This window comes from Mytilus californianus, unplaced genomic scaffold (genome assembly GCF_021869535.1).
Source record: "Mytilus californianus isolate M0D057914Y unplaced genomic scaffold, xbMytCali1.0.p SCAF_9, whole genome shotgun sequence".
Taxonomy (NCBI): domain Eukaryota; kingdom Metazoa; phylum Mollusca; class Bivalvia; order Mytilida; family Mytilidae; genus Mytilus; species Mytilus californianus.
Genome location: NW_026262745.1, coordinates 51,367,440 through 51,387,172, shown reverse-complemented (window position 1 = coordinate 51,387,172; position 19,733 = coordinate 51,367,440). Strand labels below are relative to the sequence as shown.

The 19,733-nt window shown below is 30.7% G+C and overlaps 1 protein-coding gene across 3 annotated transcripts in view; it reads left to right on the top strand.

Annotated features, from left to right (window-relative positions):
* The first annotated feature begins 505 nt into the window (after nucleotides 1-505).
* The window catches only part of LOC127716223 (SH3 domain-containing protein 19-like), a 49,861-nt gene continuing 30,633 nt past the window's right edge, over nucleotides 506-19,733 (top strand). For 2 of the 3 annotated variants that reach the window (XM_052222337.1, XM_052222335.1), the window contains exons 1-2: nucleotides 506-606; nucleotides 8,977-9,066. The gene's annotated coding sequence lies outside the window, so the exon portion shown is untranslated. The remainder of the gene's footprint in view (nucleotides 607-8,976; nucleotides 9,067-19,733) is intronic. The other variant, XM_052222336.1, reaches the window with a different exon arrangement.

The window sequence follows — 19,733 nt, the reverse complement described above, 5'->3', positions numbered from 1 at the left end:
ACACTTTATAACTTTATGCGTCAAAAGCGCTTTCCAGGATTTACCTGCATATGGAAAAGCCAATTTTTTGCTATTTTATATTACTACTTTAACTCAAATATAAAAACGCACTCATAAGTCAACATAATAAAATAAATCAGCCACAATAAATCATAGAGAAATACAATAAAAGAAGAAAACTTAATGACAAAAATAAAAAGAGTAGTGTAAAACCATGGCAAAAATCAGATAACTTTATAATCTTTTTTAGAAACGTTCTAGAATATTTTAATACAATTTGAAACAATGAGTAAACTACATTTTTTTTGTAAGTTGTTAAAGACTGAAGGATTTGAAAGCAATCGTTGACTTGAGAATCACGAACATTTAGATTTATCCAAAGCATAACAAAAATGATCACTTCAACGGACTTGCCAAAATTGGACAGATTGATCTACATTAGGTATAATTACATTTTAAAAGGTATTTACTATGACTAAAAATAAAATGAAAATTTCACGTGACCTCTGCATTCTTATATAACACAGCGAAGGAAAACTATCGACGCACTGAAGACAGACTATATGGAAAAGGCAGTAGAATATATCAAGAGGAAAATACAGAATTGTAAGTCAAATATTTCTGTAAAGTAAATGTATTTGCCGTAATATGTATTGACAAGTATAGAAAAATATTAAACGCATATCAAAGAAAGAAAGGTAAAAGACATAGTTCTGCTCTAAATGAAATAACATCTTTCTATACATAAAAACCTTTGATAACATTCGTGAATCACGATTCATGAATGGGTAACTGAATTGATGAATATTTGTTAATGAACGTATTTACATATTAAAATGAATTGTTAAATTTTGACTGCACTTATTTGAACTTAGCTACATGAATGTATACATCGCTAAACAAATCCCGAACTCCCTGAAGTTAACGCGTCAATATTTTGCATTGATGTCATTAAAAAAATATGAATCTATCAAAACAAATATTTGATAAAGATTTTATTGTTTTTTATCATAACTGTTCAGCAAGTTATTGTTTGCTAATTGTTTGAAAATACCAAATAGTTAATCCAACTTCTGGTTTTACAAGGAACAACAACGAATCATAATTATCATGATTCGATATTTTCGAAGAGAAGACACTTCTATCTATGTCGAACATTTGAATTGATGCTTAATGAAATAAAAATTGCGAAGGTTATACACATGAATATTATATATTATTATTTTTGCCTAATTACACGTTTGTCTTCATGAGTGATTTTTTAAGTACATTCTTTAACATTGAACCTATGACTATTGATGTCGATGTTACTACCCTCTTCAAATCAATGTTGTTAGTATCGTTGTATTCAGTCTGTTTAACAGCATATTGGCCAATATTGACATTATCAACAAGTAAAGTGCTAGAGCATCAAACACAGTCCAACGAAACAGACATGTTTTAAGAGTACAAAAATTGATAAAAAGTTTTCGTCGACAACAAGAAATGAACTAATTTAAAAATAAATAATATACAGTTTAGGTTTTCCATTTAAACATAATTACAACGATGACTGTAATAATTTAAATTCAGTGGATACATACAAATACGAATAGCAACAAATCAATACAAATGATTGACTCATTTTCAAAATCATAACATACAATGCGGGAAAATAAATACTGTGAAGTTGAAAATTTAGTTTGAACCTTTATTTCTGTTTTTTTCGTGGACAGATGTAATCAAAAAAATTAAACCCAAACGGAGATTTAATCAATATTGAAAAATACCTTCGTTCATATACGTCAAAGTAAATGCACGCACATGAAACATGTTGTCTTGCAGTTTGAGTTCAATAGAGGCTATTCTTACATGCTGTAAAACCGTATTCTTTCAAAAAAATGAATTGAGTGATATTAATCGTTCCACTTGAAAACCTATTTAGATATTTGATTTTGGAAAATCTCATTGATATTTTTGTATTTTTAGTCCCCATTATAAAGTATCGGAGGAGTTTGCATGTAGAAAAGGTTACCATATCTGGCTTTAGTTAAAATAGAAATATCTCGGAAATGTGAAGTGAACTATACATCGATGCCTTTTGAAAAAATAAATTACTGTTTTTTTTTTTTAAATGATATACCAAAACATTTTGTTTTATCCTTAAAACATTGGTATTGATAGCTACTATTTGTACTAACCATAATTATTTCCGTATGGACAAAAATCAATATTTGACTAACCTGAGGTTATTGAACATACTGGATTTTTAAAGTCGTCCGAATTTCAAAACCCATAACAGATTTTTTAAAGTTTTTTTTCTTTGTGAAACAACTCTTTCAATTTATACATGCACCTACACCAGTTTTCTAAGACTGAGCATTACAAATGAGCCTGGCCATAAGAATGTTGCAGACAGGAATACGTAAACGTGCTGTTGCTAGACACTTTCACTTTAAAAACCCGTCATACTGTCCTTACAACAACAGTACAGACAGACGAGATTTGTTGGTTACCACCCATGCCCGGATAATTGTGTAGTGACAACGCCAAGTAAAAAGATTTTGATAACGCAAAGTCATTTGCGAGACATCTTTACGGCCACAACGTCAAGTGCTACTGTAGTCGTCAGATCCACGCCATAATTGTTTCCCATATACTTAAATGCCAAATAATCGACTGCAGCAAAAAAATATTCAACGCCCTAAAGTTAAAACCTCATAATTCTAAAAACATTCAATAGAGAGTTGGACAGAGGCTAAATCAGAAGGTACATAACATGCCAACCGAATTGGTTGACCTTTCAATCTTCATTTAGGCGTTGGTTAAAGGCAGTCATTGTCTACAACGGTGACACATACATTGATAAGGTGAAAACCAGGGATTTAGGGCATACCTCATTATTTTAAAATCAAACATGTCGTTAACAATTCAACTTTCGAACTCCAAACTTTTTAATACAATGAAGTAATGAACGAAATGATAATTGTACCATCATTTTATAAAAATTGCATACTAATTATGTAAAAATGACGATTAAAAAATTAATGTTGTGTTTTGTTTTTAAAGTCCGTCAGTATATTACTATCAATTTGAAAGGCGCTACTGGAACAAAATGAAAACAGACACAACCCTTAAATACTTCAAATTGTACGCAATGTTCCCTAAGCTTAACAGTTCTTTATTCGTTAGAAAAGGAGTATTGGAAAAATACGGCATTCAGGTCAGAACGGAGTTTTTCAGGGACAGAGTAAACCGGCTTTAACGTAAACAAAACAAGTGCAGATATTTGCATTGGTCAATGATGGGAGAACACCATTCAAACAGTTTGGGCACATGGAAGCTGATTCAGTTTCAATCATGTCAGTTATGTATCAAGGTTTTTAAAAATATCATGACAGATTTTTAAATTGCAGATATGAAATTCAGAACTATGAGAAATAAAGAATGCTCAAACAGAAGGAATCTTCCTCATTTCATTCTGTTAAAAGGATAACTTTTTGCTTTCAATTCTAATAACTGCAAAAATAATGAATTTGAAGCGGCTATTCGCTGAATCATCTTTTTTGGAATTACCCCCATTTTATAAATGTAAAATGTCGATAGCAACTATTTATTTACAAATAACAGTTTATTAAGTTTTTTCTTGTCGATAGCTCTCACGTTGTCATTAATGTAATAATTATGATTCATGGTTGCCATTAAAAGGCATGCTAGAAAAAACATTTATTCGTTATAATGCAATGAATGAATACACACTTCACTTTTACATTTATTACAATGACAACTTAAAGAAATTCCCATAGGAAAATTTTTCACCTAAAAATAGATGTTTTATCGATAATTTTAGAGTTTACACGCAAGCTATTTTCGTTATAGGTGCAATAGATGCCCTTTAATACTTTTTAAAGCTTTGTATAATCAGGTAACCATTGAATGGATATAAAAGTGAATAGTTTAATAACAAAGTGTCAACGTTTCGTTAATATATTTGATTACTAACCAAATGTGACCTTCATATTTAATCTCCTTTATCTTGACTGTATGACTCTTCATTAGTCAATAAAGATTATGCTAGATAAATCTAACTGGTTTTTAATTGAGAAAAGTCCTACATTTAACATGGCAAATCGAATCATCATTAGAAAATTTCCTTTAAATATATATTTCAGATTAAGTAGATAAATTGTATGACATAATTTCTTACATGAAAAAGCGCTTTTTCGTTTAAGCAAGCTTAGGGTGATTGTCCAACATTTACGTTACCTTGTCTAAATATTATATTTAGACAGGGGATTATCAACATTGAAAATAAAGTGCATTTAGCTTTTTCGTCGTATCCTATTTTGATTAATTCTATGGTTTGTTCAACAAATCTTAAATAACGTAGTCTTTGTTTTTCTATCCTTATACAACACATCACAGCGTGTTTGTTTTCAAGTTGGAATTATGCAGAATTAGATAATGAAACTTAAATTTGGATTGGTATTCATGATTGATTTATAAAGAATTAAATCAAATAACATAAATGTTATCAACTTAAATGTACAAGAGGCGCATTTCAACAGCTCTGTCTCTTCATTGATGCTCGAGTCCATAATATCAAAAAATCCAAAACCATAAGCGAACGTTCAAAAACTCACAAATGACTAAAATGTATACAAAGTCCAGATAAAGATTCAGAGCTCAGCTTGAGATAAATATACTCTTTAATATTGTATAATCTACAAACTTTATAACAGCAAATTTCATTTCAACAATATCGGTATTTTCGTTCAAGTACAAGCTATACTGAAATAGTGATACCCTAGGAAGTAAGCATAAAATCCTTTTATGTGACCGTAGCGGTCATGCTTCAGAATAATAAAATACCATTATAGTCGCTTCCATATTAAACACAGTGAGTTCAGAGACTTAAACAAATTGTCACTCATATTTACATGACGACCGTTGACATCATAGCATCATAAATAGCTAGATACATTTCCTGTCAGAATGGCGTTCATTTATCAATTTTTATATCTAAGGTTGCGCTTTTTGGATTATCAAAAATCTATGAATACTATTAGTATTCCCTTCTGATTTGATTAAATTTCAATCAACTGGAAACAACTAATGTATGACGTAATCGATTAAATTATTGGTACTGTATACACTGGGACATAGTCTGATTATTTATCAGTATCCCCTATCTCTTGCATTGGATGTCAGGCATTTATTGGGGGTCATAAACCATGAACTGCTAGGGAAGTTAATATTGCTACCTGCTGGGTCAATTAACAGGTGGTCAACCAGGTGTGTAATTTTATTGCCACAGGTTGACAATTTTGTTTCATATTTTGTGCATGCAGAGGTTTGTGATTTTCTCTGTTTTATAGTTGAACTGAAAAATCAATAAACACAGGGAAAAAGATATATTTTGTATAATTCAAAATGATATTTATTAGTTGTACATTTTCAAAAATTATATAGATCATATTTAAATGCTAATTTCATTTTCATTACTTTCAAAATGATCAAAAGTATTATCAATTAATTGATGTTATTTATATATGCAGTATGAAAGGAATAAGGTTTAAGGAAGGTTAGCTAAATGCTATAAAATAAGATATCACATAAAACAAAAACCAATGATGGTGTCTGTTGCAATTGGAACGGGGATCCAATTATTTCCCCCATTACTTCAATGCAATTTTATCATAATTGAGGGGCAGATTTTTTTATTCCCTATATTAGACTGCAAATTTTCAATTACTTTGTCATACTAGTAGCCCCCTCAATGCTTTCTTGGAGAATTCCTGAAGGTTCATGACCGGCATTTAAGAGAGCAATACTATTTTGAGTATAAATAGGGTAATTTTTTTAACTTCCTGGTTACAATCGAAAATAAATGTTGGACCATTTACTCACACAATCATCCACCCTATACATTTCAGATTCACTTAAAATTTAACAGAAGTTGAAACTTTAATGCATACCCTTTAGATAAACTACAAATTTAAGTATCTTTCCATAATTTTCATCTCGGTACAATATCCCATTTAAAAGATTGTAGATTTATTAAAGGACTTCATTCGTGGGTACCGAACTGGTATCCCGTAACTGGGATCCCATTCCTATCAGACTTGATGATCATCTCAAAAAGAAGAAAAATCATGTTATTTGCTGAAAGAAAGCATTTATTTTCATTAAAATAAATTTGTTTTATGTCTTAGTCTTTGCTTTTGCATTTTATAGCCAGAAACAATAGGCCATCCCTTCACACCAAAAAGAGCATATTTTCAGCCAAAATTTAATGTTGACCAGAGAAGTCTCAAAATTATTTTTTCTTAAACCATTCAATTTGTCAGCTTTATAATGACTTTTTTCATGAAGGAAATGCTATATAAAAGCATTTTCTCTTTATTACAAGCACCAAAAACCTAATTTTAGCTTCATAGATATGCAAATATATGCAAAATGAGATAGTTTTTGAGATATGTATACAATGGCTTAAATCTCTATTTCTCTTCAAATTCAACCAGGGAAACAAATAATAAGTCATACATATTTGAAGAGTACTACATGTAGTAAAAAGTAAAATCACAAAAATACTGAACTCCGAGGAAAATTCAAAAGGAAATTCCCTAATCAAATGGCAAAATCAAAAGCCCAAACACATCAAACGAATGGATAACAACTGTCATATTCCTGACTTGATACAGGCATTCTCTTATATAGAAAATGGTGGATTGAACCTGATTTTATAGCTAGCTAAACCTCTCAGGTATATGACAGTCGCATCAAATTCTATGATATATTGACAACGATGCGTGAACAAAACAAACAGACACAATAGGTTAAAATGTCAAAAATAGGGGTACAACAGTCATCATGTTTGTTATCATCTTAATCGCTATAAAAACAAACAATGTAACATGCATACATGATCAGTGGCAGAATTCAATATTTACATGAAAACTTAATGAAAGAGTGTATTGGATTATGTTACAATATGATAGAAATCGGTTGCGTTGCTGTAGAAACAATAAATATGCTTTAATTTACCATTTTGTTTGCCAACATTGAATATTGTATGAATGAAAGAGTCACATCAGCAAGTCTTGCAACAACAAAAAAATATTTTCATAATTAGAAAATGGAGCATTCTCTCAATATATTGACTATTTTTACCAAAATTATCAAAATTTAGCTGAATTTTCATTGACCGTCTCATATGAAATTGCACATTACAGGCAAACTATGACTTTTAAGTATAAAACTAGGACTGTTTGACCCTAACTATATATCAGGCTTACCACAAAATTGTATAATTTGTGGTCCAAAGTTGCCTTTTTGCATCATTTTGTTTGTTCGGTATCAAATTACGCACACTTTATACGATTAACATGTTAATAAATAAGGGTCAACTGTACTTTAAATGAAAAATTTAACAGAAGTTGAAAGTTTAATGAATATCCTTTATATATACTACACATGTAAGCATCTTTACATAATTTCATCTCGGTACAATATTCTATTTAGATGATGGTAGATTTATTAAGGGAATTCATTCGTGAGTACCGAACTGGTATCCTGTAACTGGGATCCTATTCCAATTCCTTCTATCCCTTTTAACCACATGACAAATGACAACATTGGAAGTCAAGTTTAGATACATGTTTCAATATTTTATTTACGTTTTTTTCTTCACTAATTCAAGATAATACTTTTTAACACTGAAAGTCATAAGACAAAAAACTGACAGCTCTGTTTTGAGACAACATTTCTTTGATAAGCAAACAATGTACATGTATGTTCAATATTAATTTTTGTATTTTTCTTGAATGATAATACATTATATAACTTGGTAAACAAAATTTATAGTACAATCCTTAATCAAAACTATAAATTAAATAAGATAATGAGTTCTTTATATCATCAAATAAAAACAAAACAGTATACCTTTTTAACAGTAGAAACAGTATATAATAAATTGGTAAAAAATTATTTATTTTTATCACATGTGTATGTATGTCATAGCAATTTTTCCTTCTTTTTATATACATTTTGTATATATAAATGTAGTATTGTTTTTTTTAATCCAACTACTTTGGAACTATTATTCATACTGCGAAAGTTTGATTTATAGAAATTTCAGATACCATGTATATTAAAAAAATGAATGAAATTTAAATTATAACATATCATACTAGGAATATTGAAATCAACAAACGCTTCCTAAACAAAGTTGTTTAAAATTCATTTATCTTGATTTTATCTGTAATGTTTTGTTTTTTTATCTCTGTTGTACTTAATTATCCTTAATTATTTTATTACCTGACAATTTTATTAAACCTTTTTGTCACCTCTTCTCCTAATCACAACAGGTGATCAGAGCATGTACCTAAATGCCCAACATGTCAGACATACAAACAAATGCTCAGCATAATTCAGATTATTCCTAGTTTGTACTGTACATGTATCTTGAATGACACTTTCCTACAACTGTTTCAATACAAAATCTAATAAATATGTGTATGGATATAATGAAAACTTGCATTACTTAAATGCAAATGAAAATCGATGTATCTGTAACCTTATTTCGGATTGAAAACAAATCTCTATGAGAAGCTTGTAACTTTCAATTGAAAAGGAGGCGATATAAAAAAAAACCTACAAAAATGACCAAAATTTACAGATTGACTTAATTGTTTAACACTAGAATAGTGTAAAGAAATAGTTAACTTTAGTTAGATGAAACATTTGAATTTATTTAAGATACAACTTTTTATCGTCTTATACGGTTGCATAGACAGCTACCGGTTGATTAACTTTTATCATTCTATTTTAAGACGTAGAATATTAAGTACAATCAAATTTTAGTTTTTAAATGACACAATTATCATAATTTCAAAATTAGATAGTTGAAAAGAACTGTTTTCCCACCTGATATAATCACTTTTGGTTCTGGCTAAATAACCTCTAGATGTCAGTTTTAAATTTTATTTATATTAGTTTATAGCTATAGCACTACATTTGAATGACTTCGACATATTGCTGCTAGAACATATGAGAAGAAGGAACAAAGAAGATAATTAAAGAAGTGTAAGTTGAAACCCTTTAATTATTAAGTGACTGTCTTTTTAGTTAATATTTCCGCAGTAGATATATGCATAGCTGAAATATAATACTGTTCTTCCATCAAGTCTAATCGAATGTGATCATTTTTGATACTGCAAGGCCAATAAATGCGCATATATCGTTAGGTAATCACGACTTAACGGATATATTATGAAAATGCCAGAGAATCTTGATTTATAGACAAATATCATTTACAAAATTCCCAGCTTTAACTTGGGTTTGAAAAAAAACATTATTTATCATAGATCGGTCATTGATATTCAAATATCATTCAAATAACAAATCCAAAAGACAACTAATGGTGCGGATCTATGGCATTGGTAATTTATGTTTTTCTTATCTTTCACTGCTTTGTTAAATTTCAAAAGCTACTTGAATATTAAACGTAATCGGGTTATAAATAAGATAAAGGCAACAGTAGTATACCGCTGTTCAATAGTTATAATTCGATTAATCACAAACAAAAGCTTGGTCTAGTTTACCATAAATTTTGGAATTAATATTTAAATTGGAAGCTAATTTCACAAGTTCTAACAGTAAACTGATTACTATTATTAATATGTATTTAGTTACAGTTATTTGTGCTGAATTTGTTGCATGAATTGCTGGTGGTTTTTAGGAAATTTGACATATATGACATCGGCTTAATACAATGTAATATATGCATGAACTCTTAAGAGTATCAGCTTTTTTATTCAGTGAAATTGTGATTCAAAACACTTAAACGAAAAGAAAACTGTTTAGAAACAAAGCTTTTTACAAAACACCTGAACATGGCAAAGAAGCTATAAGTTTATCGGCTTGTATTTATTGACCGATACGATATGTCTGTTTCTAACCGCACTATTTTGGCACAGTTGTAGATCTGTACATGTAAGGAAAGACGTCTAATCTTGTAGTTTAACGATTCTGTCATAATTCCGATTGGGACATTTTGACTAAGTGTGGATTCACACAGCAGGCAAAACGGTCTCTCTCCCCTAATTTTTTTTTTTACAATACCCATGATTTGTCTTCTTGATCCTTTTCAGAGATTTGAACATTGGTAAAACAATGTCATCTTAATTAAGAAACCATAAGAAATAACAACTTTGTAGAATATAGGTCTTACGGATTGGTGCTTTATAAATTTTAATCGAGTATATTAAAGTAACTTTATTCTGCATTCACCAAAACACGATGAATACAGAGATTGTTTTAACTGGTCGTATAAATCCTTTGTATATATATATTACAGTCTAAAATGAAAATAAATGTATTCATTCGGGTATCCCCAAGTTTATTTGAACATATGTTGAATGCAAAGACCACTGAATACTAACAAAATTTACTTGTTTTTTAAGAACAATCATGTTATGAAAACAGGAAGAGATCTGAAACAAAATTGATATGATTTTCAAGTCATTTGACATAAAAACAAACACTTAAAGTGAGCTTATAAAAGTTAACACATTTGAAAATAACTTTTTAGAAAATCCTCTCAGCAATATATTTTTATATAACAAGATCCACATATAAACTAGAGGCTCAATTGTTTAAACAAAACCCTCGATAAAAGTTCATAATTTAGAAAAGACTTATCTTTTAATATAAAAACGTATAATGTATAATGTACAAATATACAAAATTTTGTATGTGTGAGGAGGGAGGGGCGTTTCAATTGTTAACATGTTTTGTACGATACTCTTTGATTTATTCGTTCTTGTTTTGGTAACAATTGTTTACTTAAGCAAAATTAATTTTAAAATTTGACAAATACAAGTCATGTTTCACGTATATTTTTAGATACTGGAAAATCTCAATCATTGCAGTATAAACGTGACTGATCATGACCTACTGATTTTATTTAAAAATCGACAAAAAATGATGAATCATTTTACATGTGACTCTCTTGAATTAATTTAAAGTTCTTACTTTTAATGCTTGAATGGGAATTTGTTCATGTGCTATATATTCTGACGTGGATTTCGAGGGTTGTCTTTTTACCGGACTGTTCGATCTATTTATAGTTATATTGTAACATAACTTCCCAAATCATAGGTATTAATCCCACAACAGTTTGAAACTCGACTATTATTCAAAATAAATTTTGAAATGGAAACTTTCAGAATTTAGTTTAATTCTTGGTGTCAAATGAAGAAGTTTTTTTTTTATTTGTTATTTTTCTTGTAACATTGTATTTTAAATAGAAAGATTTCAAAGCCCTTATGTCTTGCATTTGTTCACCAACATGAAAATTGTGTCAAGGTCAAAGGTCAAGCTCGTTTTCTTAATTTTGCACTCTGCTTGTGTGTGCATCTTATCTAATACTATAAAAACTATATATAAAAGAACTGATGCAAAATGTTTGGGGTGTTGAGACAAACAAATAATACATTTAGTCCAAAGCGATCTGATTATACCTTATAGGAGTTACTGCCCCTTAAATGTTGAAATTTAAGGTAAATCAAAAAGAACTTCATTCTGGTACATGATGAAGCCATACTGTTTTTTTCAAAGGGTTAGGTGACACATGACCTTGAAAAATATTAACCGGAAGTGATCTTGTGCAAACTTGAAGTAGTTTTTTTTTCCACTGATTGAAGGAAAAAATACGTATAAACTATATATTTTTTAAATCAGCATACAATAGCCTTGTAAATGACACCGGAAGTCGCCTTCTTTAAATTGGAAATAGCTTATTATCTCATTTACTTGAAGGAAAAGTATATAGAATAGGGACTTTGTGGGAACTTCACGTCAATAAACTCATATCTACCGTAATGCATAATTGGTGTTATCGACGTTTGTAAAGATAACAAAAAAAAACTTTTTCATTCGATGTCAGTTAAAAATAAAATATCACAGGAAACTTGATTTTTAGTTCTTCAAACTAGTCTAAAAGTTATAGACTTAACGTTTTTGTATCTGTATTTTATAACAATGTGAAAATCGGTAATATTATCCACAACGTTTATTTTTCGCTATCATATGCAACAATTTAATATCCTATCGGGACCTAACGCTATTTATAGAATCGTAAACAGACATCAACGTTTTGCATGCATCATCCTCAAGTTGAGAACAGTAAAAATTTTGTAGGTATCTTAGTCAAATTTCGTCAATAAGGTGTCTAATTTTGAAGAAAATCAACACAATTTAGAGTTTCCCCCCGAAAAGATACCCCATGTTTACATATTTTTCAAGGATCCATCGCTCCTCGCAATCTACGTCATAGTATCTTTATAACAATGTCCAGTTTATGTAAATGTGTTACGAATTGACGAGGCGCCAGTGAGTCAAGGACGGCAAGGTCCAGCCTTAAAAGAACAAAAAAAAAGCGCCGTAACGTTAGATTTATTCACTGTTCACATCATCATACAGTCAGTTTAACTTTCAATTTCTGCTAAAAAAAATTCACTGACGAACGTAATGGTTGCGTTATTCACGATCCATTGTTGTCAAATAGTTTGAGGTACTGTGCAGGTTATTCTGTTCACATGAATTCACATAACTTAATAAAAATTGTAATGCAATAGTGAGAGTTAAGTATAAATAATTTATTAACTCAACAAATTAATACTTTCCTTTAAAGAAAAAAAATATTTATCATTATAATTGAATTCAAACAAAATATGCAATACAAGCGACGAAAAATTTTTCTATTTCAAAAATCAGAATGGTCCAGGTTTTGTAAAATAAATGTTGAAAAAAAACTATCCCCATCCCTTCCAGTTTTCAAAAAATAAAACACAAATAAAGCATGACGAAAAAGAAAGGTCAAAATGATTGAAAGAAAAATTAAAATGAAAACAAGCAAAAAAGAATTAACCACTTCATGTTTTATCTCAAAATGATGTGGATACAAAAAAATAAAAATAAGGAGATGTGGTATGATTGCCAAAGAGACAACTATCCATCAAAGTTCAAATGAAGTGGATGTAAGCAATTATAGGCAACTGTAGGGCCTTTAACAATGAGAAAAAAAATGGTCGGCTATAAAAGCTTGTTATTAATTGTCCTCAGTTATTACCATTCAGTTTTGGTTAAATTTGAAGGAAACAAGTATAATATTTATAATAAGCATTTGATTCAACATTGAATTTGTGTCACGGAACACATAATACATGTAACACGTCTTCTTTAAAATATAGAAAGTTACATCAATGCTTCCAATCAAAAAACACTAAACCACTCACTAAATTCATTTCGAAATTGCAAAATTGCTGCACTTTTTTTAACCAAGCGTATGTCAACGTGTTACATGTATATGTTTAAAATCTAACAACATTTATCAAGTTGAATTTAGATTTTTTACTACTGTAATCACTAGCCAGTCAACACTGAGGTTGTGAGTTCGAACCCCGCTCGTGCGGGTGCACTCGACTCCAATCTTAATTGACTAGGATGTCAGTTCTATCGAAGGTCGGTGATTTTCTCCGGGCACTCCGGCTTCCTCCACCAATAAAAACTGGCAACCACGAAATAGCCCAAAATCGGTGCTTAAAAGTGGTGTTAAAACACCAAAAATCAAAATCAAATCAAACAATTTATACGCATTTGAAACTGACACCGCCTAAGCAAATATTTTCCAAGTAAGAGTTATCTCCCCTAACACTGTTTGTCTTGTTATTTCTAATACTTCACAACGGTAGAAAAAACCGACAAATTTAATTTTAACCGAAGCGGTATAGAGATTCGATGTGAGAGTTATTTAATCTTCTGTATTTGATATAAGTGAAATGTATTTGTAACTGGCAAACCATAAGTGATAGAGACCTAGGGTCATTGATTTGAGGTCATTTGTCCATGAAGAAGAAAATGAGGTCAAGGTCAAATGTCAAGGTAATTTTCAAAATTTTGACTTTGGCTTGTTATCACTTATTTTCAGAGATAGTATAAGATATCGACAAAATATTTTTACAGAATTGTTATTTGCAAGATGTTGTACCACGTAAATTTTAGTTGAAACGTTACATAGACACTAAATGGGAGTTTTTCTCCCCTCTAATATTTAAGATTAGCCATATGTTGTGGTGATATAACCCATTTACCATGATTTATTGTTCCTGGTTTATGATTTAGAAATTAAGGTCGAAGTCATATGTAGTTTTTAAGTTCTATATTTTGACCTTTGCTTTTTTCTTTATATGAACACATGATAAAGCCATGGAACTTTTTGCATTAGGCTGCAACCCATATCTATATATAACCATATAATTTTGAAAAGGGCAACCGGAAGTGACCTTTTTGTAAACCGGAAAAAGCTATTTTTTGTACTTATTTAATGTAAAAGTATCTAGAACAAAATATTTTAGAATCAGTGTCAAGTAAACTATCAAATACCGGAAATGATATTTTTCAAAACCGGAAGTAACAAATTATCTTCCTTATTTCACACAAAAGTGAATAGGAACCATATATTTTTGGAAAAAGTATACAAAAAGCTATAACTTGTCATTATAGATAACATGTTAAACTGGATTTAAATATTTTCATATGAAATATATCTATTCGGGTGGAAGGACTTCAATTGTTCTCTGAACAATTGGATTTTAATTATTATTAGGTCTTTCCACTTTTTTTGAAAAGACCTTTTGGTTCTGTTTTGCTTATTATAACTATTTTTTTCTTCTTCCGCCGAACCTATTCTTGCGGTATAAAAATGTTTCGCAAAATGTCGCTGAGATATTTTAGATATTATATCAAACAGTTATTGCTCTTTTAAAACTCATCTTTTTAAGCCGAAGACTTTTTCATTGTAAGTGTTATCTCCCCAAACACTGTTTTTTATTGTTATTGTATCACCTCCGTAACCAAAAAAGATAACGACGAAATTATTTTTGTCACAAATTAATTTGTCGTAATGTTTTTGTAACTCATAAACCAAGAGCCGTATAAACCTAGGGTCTTTTTATTTGAGGTCCTTGGATCCTAACTTAGAAAATGAGGTCAAGGTCAAAGGTCATGGTCATGTCCTCATTTTTGTCATTTGCTTGTGTTTGCATTTTCTCTGATACATTGGGTCTGAAATAATCCACTGACATCTTATAGGAGTTATTGCCCCTCAAATGATTTATTTTAAGGTAAATTAATTATTACTTCAGATTAGTACATGATAAAGGCTTAAGGTTTTTTACAAAATGTAAAATGACACATGACCTTGAAAAACATCAACCGGAAGTGACCTTGAGTGAACCGAAAGTAGTCATGTTTGCATTTATTTTATGCAAAAGTACCTAGAAACCATATATTTTTTAAATGAGCATACAAAAACCTTTCATTTAAGATCAGAAGTGACATTTTCTAAACCTGAAGTAGTCAATTATTTTCATTTTTAGAGGCATACGTAAATAAAAACTATATATTTATGGAATCATTGTAGAAAGAACTATCTTTTGAGACCGGCAGTGACATTTTCTTAACCTGAAGTCGGCAATTATCTCCCTGATTTTAGGCAAAAATATATAGAAACCGTATATTAAATGAATCATTACGAAGAAACCTATGACTGAACACCAAAAGTAACTTCAAATAAACCAGAAGTAGCTTCTTATCAATTATTTTTAAAATTGAAGTGGAAAGACCTCCAATTGTTCTCTGTACAATTGGTTTTTAATTATTATTATTATTCTTTTTTTTTCCGCCAAACTTTGACAAATTTTCCTCCCGTAACCTTCAGTTTCACTTGTATTGGTGTCACAAATACCCACCCAGAACTCATCTTTCGAGAAGTAAAATTTTGTCTGTCCGGAGTTATCTGCCCGAAACCTAAAAATTTTGTCATCAAACACCGTAACCGTAATAGGTAGAAAAAACTAAAGGGTGGAATTTGTTCAGGACCAGACCCTGGTTCTTCGTTACATTTGGATCGAAAAGATTCAAAGACTCATTGGAAGGGTTGTGCCCCTTTGAAAATTAACCGATGTCGGTTGGCCAATAGGAACCGTAAGTTGTAGCCACCTATGATCTTCCCCAATAAACATCAATTCATGTGACGTTGAAAGTGTCAAATTTGTATTTTGACCTTGACCTTTGACAATACACCTTGTTATGGGAAAATTTCAGAAACCATTACACTTACAAAAGTCCTGAATAGTGGAAAATGTTCGGTACATCACGTAAGGGGCATGACCCCCGTTAACGGTTTCTTAAAAGACACAAATTAGCTTTTAAAATTAAAGCAAAGATAGTCGACCCCTGAAGTAACATCAGAGACCAATGACCTTGACCAATGTCACAAGTTCAAAGGTCAAGGTCATAACCAAGATTTCGAATTATGTGTGTTTGACCTTAAAAAAAGGATATTTAGTGTGTTTAAAAAACAATTGGGTTGACCTTGACCTTTAACCTTACAATTTTTTATTGGATATCTTAAAAATCATTATATTTACAGAAATAGTGAATAGTGTTTAATGTTTGGGTCATATAGGCGCAACTTTTTGTTACGTTTGACCGAAGAGATTTGACCTATCCGTAAAGGGCATAACCCCGTTAACAGTTTCTCAAAGTTGAAAACTAGCTATTACTTTTAAACCAAAGGTCCTAGAGCCATGGAGCTTTTGCGTTGACATAAGGAGCCAATGCCCTTGAAAAAGGTCACAACGTCATAGGTCAAGGTCATGTGTCATGATAGTGAATTATGTGCATTTGACCTTATTTAAAAGAGTTTAGTGTGTTTTAAAACTTTTTAAGGTTGACCTTGACATTTGACCTTACAATTTGTTATTGGATATCTCAAAAACCATACTTACAGAAATAGTGAATAGTGAAAAATGTTTGGGTCATTGAGGCGCAACTTTTTTACATTCGACCAAAGAGATTTGACTTTGCCGTAAGGAGCATAACTCCAATTAACGGTTACTTAAAAAAAAAATCAAAATAAGCTTTAACTCTTGAATTAAATGTCCTAGAACCATGGAGTTTTGTGCACTGACATTGGGGACCAATGTCACAAGATCAAAGGTCAAGTTCAAGTCCCAAATAACTAATTTTATGTTTTTGACACTATTTTAAGGGTTTTATGTGTTTCAGAGAATTCAATGCATGTAACGCCTATCTTAACATACTTTACATTACAAAAAAAAATCCCTCTCAATTGTTCACGAAAAATTGACATTTTAATTATTTTTATTATTATTATTATTATTATTATTATTATTATTATTATTATTATTATTAGGTTTTTCCACTTTTCCGTGGAAAGACATAATGACATTGTTCATTGTTCTGATTATTTTATAAATTTTTTTCGTCTATTTTTTTTTTACTTTGCTGTTTGGCTGTTTCACATAATGTCGCTTAGATATTTTGTATATGATATCGAACAGTTTATACGCTTTTGAAATTGGCACCGCTTAACTAAAACTTTTCCATGCAAGAGTTATCTATCCGAACACTGTTTTTCTTGTTATTTCTTATACTTCGCAACCGAAGAAGAAACCGACATACTTATCTTTCCAAATTGCTCGTTATATCCTCAGGATGTTTCGTTTAGTTTTCACCGAAGTGGTATAGAGATTCCATATGAGAGTAATTTCCTCTTCTGTATTTGATATTAGTGAAAAATATATTTGTAACTGGCAAACCATAAGTGATTGAGTCCTAGGGTTTAGGTCCTTGGTCCATATAAAAGAAAATGAGATCAAGGTCATAGGTCATGGTTATGTTCAAAATTTGGATTTTCGTATCATATATATATATTTTTACAAAATTGTTTGTTGCGACAATTCGTTACACATACATTTTGATTGAAAGGTTACGTTGACATTTAAAGGGAGTTTTCTCCTCTCTTATATTTCAAATTAGCCGAGTGGTGATATAACTCATTTACCATATACAGTAGAGTCCTAGGGTCTTTTCATTTAAGGTCTTTGTTTAGTGACCTTGTAATTGAGGTCAAGAGCATAGCTTGATTTGACGTTCTAGCATATTTTGACATTTGCTCTTACTTATTATTGGTTTAAGATAAAGTCAGAGGGTCTTATTTATTTGGTAACAGATATATGACCGAATGTGACCTTTTGTAAACCGGAAGTAGCCATTTTTGCATTAGTCTCATGTACAATTTATGAGATCTTGGTATCTTTGGAATCAGTGTGAAATTAGGTTAAAATTTATCTGGAGTTAAGCTGTTTGTAAACAGGAAGTACCTACTTATCTCCCTTATTTTAAGCAAAAAGTATATAAAACCGTATATTTTCCGAATGATCATAAATTAAGCTATTATCTGACACTAGAATATTTTTTAAACTAAAATTTGATATTGTCCTGTCTAGATAAGTCTATTTGGGGTGAAAACACCTTCAATTGTTCTCTGAAGAATTGTGTTTTTATTATCATTTCTATCATTCAACCGAACTTTGACGAAGTTAGCAGCCTTTACCGTAGGACATGTCGCCTTCAGGTTCACACTTCGTATGGTTGTTACGAATACCTAATCGGAACTTACCCTGTCAGTCCGGATTTATCTGTCCTAAAACCTAAAAACCTTGTTTTCATTCATACACCGTAACCGTAATAGGTAGGAAAAACTAAGGGGTAGAATTTGTTCTGGACCAGACCCTGATTCTTCTTTACATTTGGACCCAAAAGATTCAACGACTTATCGGTAGGGTTACGCCCCATTGAAAATTAATCGATGTTGGTTGGCCACTTAAACTCAGAAACCGTCGTAGCAACCTATGATCTTCACCAATAAACATCAATTCATGTGACTTTGAAAATGTCAAATTTGTATTTTGACCTTGACCTTTGACCTTACACCTTGTTATGGGATAATCTCAGAAACCCTTATATTAAGAGAAGTCCTGAATAGTGGTTAATCTTTGGATCATTAAGGCGCTTCTTTGTTACATTTTAACCGTAGAGATATTTGACCTTTCTGTTAGGGGCATAACCACTGTTAACGGGTTCCGAAAAGACAAAATTAGCTTTACGGTCTTTTGATTTGAGGTCCTTGGTCTATAAAAATAAAAATGGGGTCAAGGTCAAAGGTCAAGGTCATGTTAAAAATTTTGATTTTGGCTTGTTATTACTCATTTTCAAAAATCGTATAAGATATCGACAAAATATTTTTACAGAATGGTTAGTTACAACATGTAATACATACATTATAGTTGAAAGGTTACGTTGACATTTAATGGGAGTTTTCTCCATTCTTATATTTTACATTAGCCGTATGGTAATATAAATTATTTACCATATATAGTAGAGACCTAGGGTTATTTGATTTTAGGTCCTTGTTTAATGACCTTGAAATTGGGGTAAAGGTCAAAGTTTAATTTCACGTTATAGATTTTGACATTTGCTCTTACTTATTATTGGTTCAAGATAAAGTCAGAAGGTCTTTTACATTTGGTTACAAAAATATGACCTTGAAGAAAGTCAACCGGATGTTACCTTTTGTACACCAGACGTAGCCATTTTTTGATTTTTTTTCATGTACAATTTACCAGAACTATCAATCTTTTCCCGCCAAACTTTGACGAAGTTACTAGCCTTAACTGTAAGACATGTCGCTTTCAGGTTCACACTTTGTATTGGTGTCACAAATACCTATCCAGAATTCATCCCTGTGAGTTGTAAAATTTTGTCGGTCCGATGTTATCTGCCCGAAACCTTTTTTTGATTTGTATTTTGACTTTGATCTT